We start from the raw sequence: 12,127 nt of genomic DNA, 5'->3' as shown, positions 1-12,127 counted from the left end.
GGCACTGTTTTTAAGTTGACACAAATTTCCATTTCCTACGTGAATCTGTTCTTCCTCTATTTCATGCAGTTCAGGTAGGCTTATCAATCAACAGTATCCTACCCTCCAGATCACATGACAAGTGGCTCCAGCAGGACCTAAGTCCTTCCCTGGAATTTTACATTTTTGTTTTCTTACTATTTCCTGAGTGACTACTAGATGCTGGGGTTACACAAAATTAATAAAACAAGCACCATTCCTGCTTCTAATGGATTCTATCTTGTGCTGGGGATGATACACACCATATGAGCAAACAAATAAGATAATCTGTGATAAAGGCTCTAAAGGAAACATTTGATTTAATGAGTGAATAAGTTACTGGGCTACTTTAGAGTGAAAGGCCTCTGGAAGAGTTTTCTCACTTCTCTTTGAAGTGACATCATTCTGAAGCTGCCATTTTATCAAAAGTAGCACCTCAAAAAGTCTCCTCTACCACCACCACCACCACCACTTGAAGGGAAACAGTAGTACTCTACTGCTTTTAAATTTTTAAATTTATTTTATTTTTAATTTGCAACTTCAGGATTTCAAGGTAGGCTACTCTATTAAAGTTCTAAAGATACTGTTTCTCCTCGGCTAGGTCAGTACTACATTAATATAATCTACTAAGTAACTGAAGAATGACATAAAATATTCCCCTGGCATTCTTTACCTTTAAATCCTGAATTCTCTGTGTTACAAAGAAACAAATCTCTAAGAACAAAGAATCTGCTACTTTATTCACTGATGGCCAATATTTGCACAAAATAGAAGTCGCAAATTAAAAAAAAAAAAAAATCTGGGGGAGGGGCACCAGGGTGGCTCAGTGGTTGAACATCTGCCTTTGGCACAGGTCATGATCCTGGGGTCCTGGGATCGAGTCCTGCATCCAGGGTCCCTGCTCAGTGGGGAACCTACTTCTCCCTCTCCCTCTGCCCCTCCCCCTACTTGGGCTCACTCACTTGCTCTCTCTCTCTCTCAAATAAAATATTTTTAAAAAATAAAATAAAATTACAAATTTAAAAATCTGGAGCAGTAGAGTACAAGTAGAATGGTTAAAACTGTGTCTTGGGATTTTTTTTCTTCCAAAACTGCAAAATGAAAAAAAAATTATCTATACTATCATCTAATGTCAATGAAAATATGAGGCATGATTCAAAAACCCCAGACTGAGTAGCTGTATCAAATCCTGTCATTTAGCAGTTTTGTTCCAAAGAAGACAACTCTATTTTACTGCCTTACGCCCTTGTTACTCTAAATATGGTTTATGGTCCAGCAGTACTGGTATTACCTGGGAGCTTGTTAGACTTGCAGGCTCTCAGCTCCCATCCCTACCCCCAATCTATGAATCAAAACCTTCACTTTTAATAGCATCCCCAAGTGATTTGTGTACACACACAAGTTTGAGAAGCACCTCCCTACACATTCAAAAAAGAATCTGATTTACATTCACTACACTCAAAATGAGTCACACTTTCAAATGTGAATAAAGGTATGAGCACTGGTAATACATAAAACATTACTAATGCAACTGTAAATGTTATACCGCCTTGGAAAACAATGGGCATTATCTACTAAAATTAAAGATGTATATGACCCACATTCCAGCAATTCCACCCCAAATTCATTCCCTGAAGAGACTCTTGCACTGTATACCAGAAGACACATAAAGAATATGCTTAGCAGCATTTTCGTGCTAGCAAAAAACTGGAATTAGCTCAAGAGAAAATCTAAATTGTGGGATATTCATACACTGGAATATATGAAGGGTATGATAAACACAAATTTCAAAAGAACGGTTGTATTTGGCTAAGTGGTATAAAAACATACAGGGGGACAGCCCGGGTGGCTCAGCGGTTTAGCGCTGCCTTCAGCCCAGGGCCTGATCCTGGAGACCTAGGATCGAGTCCTGCGTCAGGCTCCCTGCATGGAGCCTGCTTCTCCCTCTGCCTGTGTCTCTGCCTCTCTCTCTGTGTCTCTCAAGAATAAATAAAATATTAAAAAAAAAAAAGAACATACAGGGGGCTTCAAAGGTATTGGTTATATTTTTTCAGTTTGATGGTGGATATCTATTTATTACTGTCCTTTACTCATACACGCTACATGAGTGTTTCAGTATGCATGATGTTGTAGACTATTTTACTCCCATTATTGCTGCCCTCCTGTAAGGAATTATCTCCACCTGTTGCCACCTTCCTTGAAGGGACTATGAGAGGATTAGACTTCCTCATCTCCACTGACACCAGAGTTGGCCACGTGACTTGCACTGGCTAACAGAATGACAGCAGCAGAAACACCTATAAGCAGAAGCAGTTCAGCTATGTCTTCTTTTCCTTGTCATGAGACAGGCACGTTCTAGGTTACTGCTGCTTCCTCAAACTGGGTCCTGGGACAAAGATGCGTGCAGAGCCCCAGCTACTGCAGAGCCCCAGCTACTGCAGCCAATCCTCAGCAACTCACAGGCAACATGTAATGTGAAGAAGAAATAAAGCATTGTGGTTGAAAGCCACCACGAGTCTGGAATTATTACCATAGCATGATCTATCAAAAGCTACCTAAAAGTGTATCTTTTAAAAAGGACTCTGATATACAGATTCCTGCCTATTTAAGTTTGGGTGAGTCTCTGATCTACTGAGCACTTATGGGTTCCATCTATGGTTAAAGAGTTTTAAAACAGTGGTTTGCAAATATTTAGATCTCATTAACCAGTCAAACTTCCCCTCAAATTTTACCAAGTTAAAAACAATCTTTCCCAAGGGGCACCTGGGTGGCTCAAAAGTTAAGTGTCCAACTCTTGGTTTTGGCTCAGGTCATGATCTCAGGGTTGTGAAACTGAGCCACCCAGAGCTCGATGCTTTGCATGGAATCCACTTTAGATTCTCCATCTCCCTCTGCCCCTCCCCCTGATCGCATGTGCTCTCTCTGTCAGATAAATAAAATCTTTAAAATCAATTGTTCCCACCTCACACCTATTAGAATGGCCATCAACAAGAAGATAAAAGATAACAAATGCTGATCAGAATGTGAAGAAAAGGGAACTTTATGTACTGCCAGCGGATTGTAAATTGGTGTAGCCATTATGGAAAACAGTATGGAGGATCCTCAAAAAATTAAAAATAGAACTACCATATGACCTAGCAATTCCACTTCTGGGAACATATCCAAAGGAAACAAAGGCACTAACTGAAAAAGATATCTGCTCCCCTGTGTTCTGAGCACCATTATTTACAATAGCCAGAATGGAACAACCTAAGTGTCCACTGACAGGTAAGTAGACAAAGAAGTTGTCGTGTGTGTACATATATAATACACACACACACACACACACACACACACACACACACACACACTGGAATATTATCCAGCCATAAAAACAAACAAACAAGGAATACCTGCCATCTGCAACAACATGAATGGACTCTGTGCTTTACGAAGGAAGTGAAATAAGTCAAAAAAAGAGAAATGGGAATACCGTATGATCTCATTTATACGTAGAATCTTTTTTAAAAAGAGAAAGACAAAAAAGAAAAGGAAAGAAACCTAACCTCAAAGAAAAAAGATCAAATTTGTGGTTACCAGAGATAGAGGCAGGGGGAACAGATGGGGGAATCTGAAGAAAAAGGTCAGAGTACAAACTTTCTGTTATAAGATACACAAGAACTAGGGATATAATGTGCAACACCAGAACTATAGTTAGCACTGCTGTAGGATATATAAAAGTTGTTAGAAAAGTAAATCTTGGGGATCCCTTGGTGGCTCAGTGGTTTAGCGCCAGCCTTCAGCCCAGGGCGTGATCCTGGAGACCCGGGATCGAGTCCCGTGTCAGGCTCCTTGCGTGGAGCCTGCTTCTCCCTCTGCCTGTGTCTCTGCCCCCCCCCCCATCATGAATAAATAAAATCTTTAAAAAAAAAAAAAAAGTAAAGTAAATCTTAACAGTTCTACCACAAGGAGAAAAAGAATTTTTCCCCTCCTCATTTCTCTTTATTCTATCTATATGGCATAATGGATATTAATTAAATTTATTGTGGCAATTTTTTCATAACATACATAAGTCAAATCTTTATTTTGTAAACCTGAAACTCACCCAGTGATGTATGTCAATTATATTTCAATAAAACTGTTAAAAATGATATATATACACAAAAATCTAAGGATTTTTTAAATGATATTTTTCTAAAAATATAAGTGTACTTTTAACACCAAAATGTAAAAGGGGAGGAGCACCCGCTGGCTAGGTCAGAAGAGCATGCAACTCTTGATCTCCGGGTCGTGAGTTTGAGTCCCACATGGAAGAAGAGATTACTTAAAATGAGCAAATAAATTAAAACTTAGAAAAATAAAATAAAAAAAAAAAGCACATAGAAGAGGCAAATTCTCAGACTAAAAGACAGCTTTCCATTGAACACATTTAGATGAATCCACTCTATATTCCCTTTGACAGTTTTGTCATGGACAGCACTGGTCTATAGTCATGTCAGGGAGTAACTGACTTTAAGGAAAATAAACTAATACCAGACACTCCTTATGAATTCTACCTCAGTTACAAAAATGAAAAACATGAATGTTCAAATTGCTAGTTTTTAAAACTTAGGAAAAAGCAGTGTATTTTATGTGTGTTGCTTTATTCTTTGTGCTAGAGGAGGTGTTGTTTCATTGCGAAGGTTAAATAATACATGTAAAAAACCCAGCCAACCTGTGAGTTAGCAGGCCTTAATTATTAAGAAAGGCATTAAAGGAGAGCTTAATACTTTATCTTCCCATACCAAAAGTGATTTGAGTTACTGTTACCAGTATTACCACATTTAGTCAAAAATCTCAACTTGTCCATCAGGTGGGTATTTTATATGTGTATAAATATATTTGTATAAATCGTATATATTTGTATAAATTGTGTACTTTCTGCTCCTTTCGCTTTCTCTTTGGGTATATGTCTTCTGTGTTTCTGTTTGTTCTTCAAAAGTAGGTAGTAACCAAAGAGGATGTATTATGTGGTCAATTAAATTAGCTTTCAGAAAGATTATGGCAAATAAAACCAGACTTCAGCTGATCTACAAATTATTTCCTTGTTTCATAAACAATTTTGGTTCATTCTTTTGAATAATACTCAGTTAAGTACTTAACTATTTAATTGTATAATCAGTTCATAAAGAAGGATTATGTCTATTTAATTTGCTTTTTTGAAGCACCCAAACAGCAGGTTGACTTTATAGCTGCTCAGTTTTAACTATTTTCATTTTAAGTTTTAAACCTATGTAAACTTAAATCCTTACCAATTTCTCTCAATGATTAACTCCTCCATTTAAGCAAAAATTATGTTTAAAAACCTTTTAGATTTCAATTTCATGACCTGAACTTCAGCTTCTCCATTTCCTATTCGCAATTCTCTTTTCCTTAAGTATTTACCATCAATCAGCACATATCCCAAACAGCTCCTAAACAATCATCCCTCGTATTCTTGTGTTCACCCCAACACCACTTTCTGCCATTCTGACATGACCTCATGCAGAGGCACTCTGCATGAGGGTACTCACCAGAACCCAGGAGGACACCGTAGCACCATTTATGGAGATCAGAGATCTTGACAGCCTGACTATTGAGTCATATTGAAAAACTCTCTTCTCCATTTGAGCTAGCCCTACAGCTATTACCAAAATCATTTCTCATTTTCAGCCCTTTGATCTCATCATTCTCATCCACTGGACTCTACATTGCTTATTTGAGGTGTGTTTGTTTGTTTGTTTGTTTTGAATTTCCTAATGTTTCACAATGACTTGATTCCTTCTACTAGGTTATCTAAACCAGGTATATTATTTTCTTTTCTAAGCTTCCTTTATTCAATCCAATTTCCTTTATTCAGCTTTTCCACTTCTACACTTTCTACCAGATTGTTCCACCTCAAAGAAATCTACCCAAATCAATGTAAAACTAAGGGTACAAAGAGGAAAGAACAGTCAAAATTAAATGCCAAAAATGGTTAGCAATTTTCCTATCACAGTTTAAAAAAAGAGAATTTTTTAAAATGAAACGTATCCATTTCGTTCCCACATGACAGAAATGACATGTTGTGTTTCCTGTGATATGTAATAGATCACTTGGCCCTCAAAAGAAATCAATATGGAAATATAAAAGAAATCTCAAGAATTCCAAAGGCACTATTACTGCTTGGCAGAAGAATATAATTCATGGTATCCAGTTAAGAATATATAACTAGAAAAAATACATGAATGTCTTCTGATCATGTCCTGCAGCTAAACAAGGAACAGTAACTACAGTAACTATCCCACCATAACAATTCTAAGAAATGAAGGTGAGTCAATTCAATAACTGTCCCACAGACTTTACAAGATCGAAGTATCAAATTGGTCCAAACAACAGATGAGTAATAGTAATTTACATCTTATAAATTTTTATCACTGTTCAGATCCTTTAAAAATACTTAGAAACTGAGGGACACCTGGTTCAGTCGGTTAAGGATCCAACTCTTGCTTTCAGCTCAGGTCATCATCTCAAGGTCCTGGGATCAAGCCCCATGTCCAGCTCTGCGTGCTGGGAGCCACGTATAGGCTTGGGATTCCCTCTCCCTCTCTCTGCCCCTTCCCCTGCATGCATATGTACACACTCTTTCACCCTCTCTCAATTAAATAAATAAAATCTTTTTTAAAAAAGTACTTAGAAATTAAAATATAAGACACCATCTCACAAACACCATCCTCTCTGGTTAAAAGGCTCACCTCTAAAGTACAATGAGAATATCTCCCTGCCTTTTTTTCTTTTTTGTCTAAAATACATAACCATCTTCTTTTAAAAACTTGACTTCTTTGACTTAAACTGAATTTAAGCACTCATGTAAGTTTCATTTAAGTTATAGGTAGTGACATCAAACTTTACTGGCAAGTTAGGAAAAACTGGGAGAAGGAAAGAACAATTAACTGCTATCTCAGTAACAATGAATTGCTGTAAAATTGCTGGCTCTGATATTTCTTAACAAACACAAAAGCTTGAGAAGTCACGGACATGATTCAACTACTGAGATCCAAAACCTAGCTGACTACATAAAACAATCACTCATTTCTAAAATCGCACACTGACAAAAAAAGAGTAATGTCTTGAAATTTATCAATTCTTTCTATATGCCTAAAAAACAACCAAACATTTGTAAAGAATTTAAGACCAGAAATAATCAGCGGGTATACTAAATCTTCTGTATAATAAATCCCCAACACATCTCAAACAATTTTTCAAAGAAAACCAGATCCAGAGCAACTAATTTTGTTTCAGAATCACTACCTTCAATTCCACTGAATAAATAAGTAAATAATTTTTGAAAGAATGCTTTATTTAGGATAGAACAAAAACAAGCTAATGAGTCAACTACAACACAATTCACAGTTAAACCATTTCTACTTATTGAGAAAATATTGACAGAATAAATACGTGTGTGTTCAAAGAACTAAGTGTATTGCATAAACAAAGTAGAGTTTATTCTACCAAATGCCATCAGTTAGATTATATCTAGTCCCTATCAAACCAACTAAAAAATGGGGCGAAAAATTCAATCATTTAACTAGATATTCTGATTAAGTTCACAGCAATACACAAATTCTTTTTCTAAGACAGGAAGTCAACTATTACCAGAAATATCGGTTAGTGCTACTATTTGAAAAAACTTGAGGAATAGTTAGATAGCAAAAGAGTACAATCAGAGAACCCTGTTTTAAGCTTTTCAATAATAAAACAAAGTAGGGATGCCTGGGTGGCTCAGTGGTTGGGCATCTGCCTTTAGCTCAGGACTTGATCCTGGAGTCCTGGGATGAGTCCCACTTCGGGCCCACTTCTCCCTCTGTCTATGCCTCTGCCTCTCTCCCTCTTTCTCTCTCTCTCTGTGTCTCTCACAAATAAAATCTTTTAAAAAATAAAAATTAAATTTAAAAAAGTTTATTTCTGTTACTCTGTCTTAAACATTTCTTTCATGTATCTTATTCAAAAACTCACTTAATGACTCTCTCCTTTAATTGACAAGCAATGGACATTCATTAATTTCCTGAGAACTACTACTGAGAACATCCCCTTCTCATCAATCATTCATGCATGAAGTCATATGAAACTTTATTTAGAAACAATACAGTTAGCCTTGCTACTGAAAACTGATATTTTTACTTTTCTTTAATAAATATTGAGCCATCTTATTTTTTTCCTTTAGCAGCAAAGAAGCTTACAGGTATATCAAAAATTCAAATCTATGATTAATTTATCCATTTTAATGTTATACTTCTAGTTTTATTTTCTTTGGTACTAGTTTTATAATTCTTTTTTTAAAAAAACCAACATTTATTGTATTATTTTTTTATAAACTGACTCAACACCTTCGTGTAAACCATAGTGTACATAAGACTAAAACATAAATATATTTCCTTACCAGTTTTCTCTGGCACTTGTGAATCTGAAATACCAAAATTAGGAAGTTATGAGTTCATCAGCATTTCAAATGAGTAAAAACTATTCTTCAGAATTCATACAAAAGTATACTTTGATTTTTCCCCCACATAACACAGGCTTATGTTCTTATAGACCCTACAAATGCAAACCCACTTCCGGACCAACATAAAATATACACTTAGCTCTGTATAATTAAACTGAAAATTGAAAATGAAAGCTTCCAGAATTTCAAGGTGCAGAAAGGATACCAATGTGTCAAAATTTAAGAGAAAGAAAATTCTATTTTTAAGAATAGATAAAGGAAGAAAGGAAGCTAATGTGTTAAGGTTTAAAAGAAAAATAAAATTTTGTTTTTAAGAAAGTGAAGGAAAGGATGGGCCACATGTAAAGTTAGCATTTTTTCTTCTCCATTTTTAGACCTAGAGTGCCCCATAATTTTCACAGTATCTCATTTCAGCTATTTACTCAAAGCACTTCTGTCTATCCACCATCCCCCTCTTTCTTTCCCCTATCTCAGAGGTGAAGCAGGACCCTTATGCACAGACCACATGAATTTACATTACCTTCCAAAGTTATGAAACAGGGCAGCTCCCTCTCTCAGGTGTTCCTCAGGTGGTAGCCTAATGTCACCTTCCCTGGGACACTTTCACGATGGCAGCACCCAAGGAGATGAAGCTGATCTTCTACCTTCCCAAACTGCACTTTCCTTAAAGAGTACTCCCGGGTACACAGCGCTGTGAAGTCAGTTCAAACACATGGAATCGGTACAAGAGACTGTTCCCAGATTAGGTAAACTACAGGTACACAGTGTTATGTTACTCAATTATCTTGGCAGCGAAGTGAAACAATGTCCTAACTCAGTATCTTTACTCCCTGCAATCAAGTTTCTCCTCTCTACCCTTTGGTCAGGGCTATGTACCTTTTTATTCAAATATCAGTTAAAAAAAAAAAAAAGGCGCAAGGGAAGCTCTAAGTCCAACTTGAAGTTCAAGCTAACTACCCTCAAAGACACCTAAAAATCAACTTAGTTGTCATGATGGTCTTTGCTCAAAAAGTGTCTTGACTACCCTTCCTTCTTTCCCAGCTCATTTGAAACTGTGCTTCTAGTGCACCTAGGATAGGGTTTTGGGTTTTTTTTCTTTTTTCTTTTTCTCATAGAAGCAATAGGTTCTCAGAAAAAAAAAAAAAAAAAGCAAGGATACATAAAAATGGTTTATTCTGGAAACCCATCATTCAGAGATATTCATTAATGACATGTTGGTATATATAACTTTTTTTTTTACTATAATTTTTCTCTATATATGTTTAAAACAAAAATAGGTTCACACTGTATATATTATTTTACATCCTGCTTTCTGCATTTTATAAAATATCCCCCAAATTTCCTTTTCAATAATATCCTATGAAGCTACTTTTAGTGATTACTCATAATTTCCTCTTTCTAAAACTCCTAGGAGCTCCAAAATTGCCCCTTTCTTCCCTACTTCTCCCTCTCCACTCATTCCCCAGTATAGTCAGCACAATTAAAAGGCAGACATATCAGTTAGTACAACTGTTTGAAAAAACTTGAGGAATAGTTAGCAAAGGTGTTCAGAGAATCCTATTTTGAGGTTAAGAAACTGCTTTTCAATAATAAAACAAAGTATATTTCTTACTCTGCCTTCATTTAATGAACACATTCTAAACAGTACCATATAGCTGTTATTCTGCTGTATTCATTTTTCATAGCCAAGGTTTCATTTATATTTGTTAGATAATTGTGAATAAGTAACTGTATCTGCCCCACCATGCTCCAAAGCAGGGCCAGGGATCCCTGGGTGGCGCAGTGGTTTGGCGCCTGCCTTTGGCCCAGGGCGCGATCCTGGAGACCCGGGATCGAATCCCACGTCGGGCTCCCGGTGCATGGAGCCTGCTTCTCCCTCTGCCTGTGTCTCTGCCTCTCCCTCTCTCTCTCTGTGACTATCATAAATAAATAAAAATTTAAAAAAAAAAAAAAAAACAAAGCAGGGCCAGATTCCCACAAACCATCACATATATTTCATAATAATAACTCCAAACAAATTACTAATGATTTTTTTTTTCTAGAAAGACTACCTCATTGTCTCTTTAAAAATTATAAAACGTAGACGCCTGGGTGGCTCAGTGGTTGAGTGTCTGCCTTTGGCTCAGGCTGTGATCCCGGGGTCCTGGGATTGAGTCCCACATCGGGCTCCCTGCATGGAGCCTGCTTCTCCCTCTGCCTGTGTCTCTGCCTTTCTCTCTGTGTCTCTGATAAATAAAATCTTAAAAAAAATTTTTTTTAATTTTATTTATTTGACAGAATGAGTGAGAGATAGAGCACACATGAGCAGGGGTAGATGGAGAGGGAGAAGCTGACTCCTCTGCTGAGCAGGGAGCCCGATGTGGGGCTCAATTCCAGGACCCTGGGATCACGACCTGGGCTGAAGGCAGACGCCCAAACGACTGACTGAGCCACCAAGGAGCCCCCAAAAAATTTAAAAATAAAATAAAAATTACAAAAATTAATGTTTTTCTCTCTTTTGGTGCTTCCTTGCTAATGCTCAAATGCATGCTTAGGTTGCCTATATAGCACTACCCCCAAGGATTGAGAAAGGGCTAGGTTTTGTTCTAAGGAGTAATACGATTTAATTTTTTTCTCCAAGATTTTATTTAAATTTCAGTTAGTGTAATTACACTAATACAGTGTCTTATGAGTTTCAGGCATAAAACTTAGTGATTCAAGAGTAATATGATTTTAAATTCAGATTATGAAACCTATGCACAAAATCCTACACCTGAGTATAGAGATTTCAGTCAAGTACATTTTGAAGAGGAAAGAATATTAACTGGCTGTTCAAAGTTGTATTACTGATGTGGAACCACTGGCAAATGCTTTATGCTAGGTCTGAAACTGTACAAAGCTTATGTAAGTATTTGCTATGCTTTCATTAAATGAATTAATCAATAACAGGACTTGCATTGAGTGATTTTATGGGGAAATTCCAAGTGATTTATTCAGCAAATCTCCACACTTCAATTAAGAGAGATGATTTTCTTTCAAAAAATTCAATGTCAAGAAGTATCAACACATAATGATAATGACACTAGTTAGGAGCTTGCGCTCTGAAATCAAATTGTTTTGGCTTATATACTGACTTTCACTAGCTGTGGAAACTATGCCTCTCACCTCAGTTTCCTCACAAAAAAAATATCTCCCTCACTGGGTCTTTATGAAGATCAAATAAATTAGTACATGTAAAGTGCATATATCAGTGTATTGAGCCTTCAAAAAATGTTAATCATCATCATTATTCATCATTCTTTTTACATTTTTTTAAATTTTTTTTTTAATTTTTATTTATTTATGATAGTCACAGAGAGAGAAGGAGAGAGAGGCAGAGACACAGGCAGAGGGAGAAGCAGGCTCCATGCACTGGGAGCCCGATGTGGGATTTGATCCCGGGTCTTCAGGATCGCGTCCTGGGCCAAAGGCAGGCGCCAAACCGCTGCGCCACCCAGGGATCCCTTTTTATACATTTTTTTTATAAAAGGTTCAAAACCTAATGTTCCACCTCTTTTGCCCCTTACTAAGGAATATACTATACCGTATGATCACAAAAATATTATACATTGCTGTATTGAACCCTGGCTTATAATTTTCAGATCCACTGTT

General features: G+C 36.7%; 1 protein-coding gene across 11 annotated transcripts in view; it reads right to left on the bottom strand.

Moving 5' to 3' along the window:
* SLC41A2 (solute carrier family 41 member 2) overlaps positions 1–12,127 on the bottom strand; it is a 124,471-nt gene that overhangs the window by 103,531 nt on the left and 8,813 nt on the right. For 7 of the 11 annotated variants that reach the window (XM_077914803.1, XM_077914809.1, XM_077914801.1 and 4 more), the window contains exons 2-3: positions 9,018–9,188; positions 8,435–8,458 (exon numbers count right to left, since the gene is read on the bottom strand). The exons of 2 other annotated variants lie outside the window; for them this stretch is intronic. The gene's annotated coding sequence lies outside the window, so the exon portion shown is untranslated. The remainder of the gene's footprint in view (positions 1–8,434; positions 8,459–9,017; positions 9,189–12,127) is intronic. 2 more of the 11 variants (XM_077914804.1, XM_077914807.1) reach the window with 1 other exon arrangement.

This window comes from Canis aureus, chromosome 11, assembly GCF_053574225.1.
Source record: "Canis aureus isolate CA01 chromosome 11, VMU_Caureus_v.1.0, whole genome shotgun sequence".
NCBI lineage: Eukaryota > Metazoa > Chordata > Mammalia > Carnivora > Canidae > Canis > Canis aureus.
Note: the sequence above shows the minus strand (reverse complement) of the source record. Positions and strands in the feature narration are given on the sequence as shown.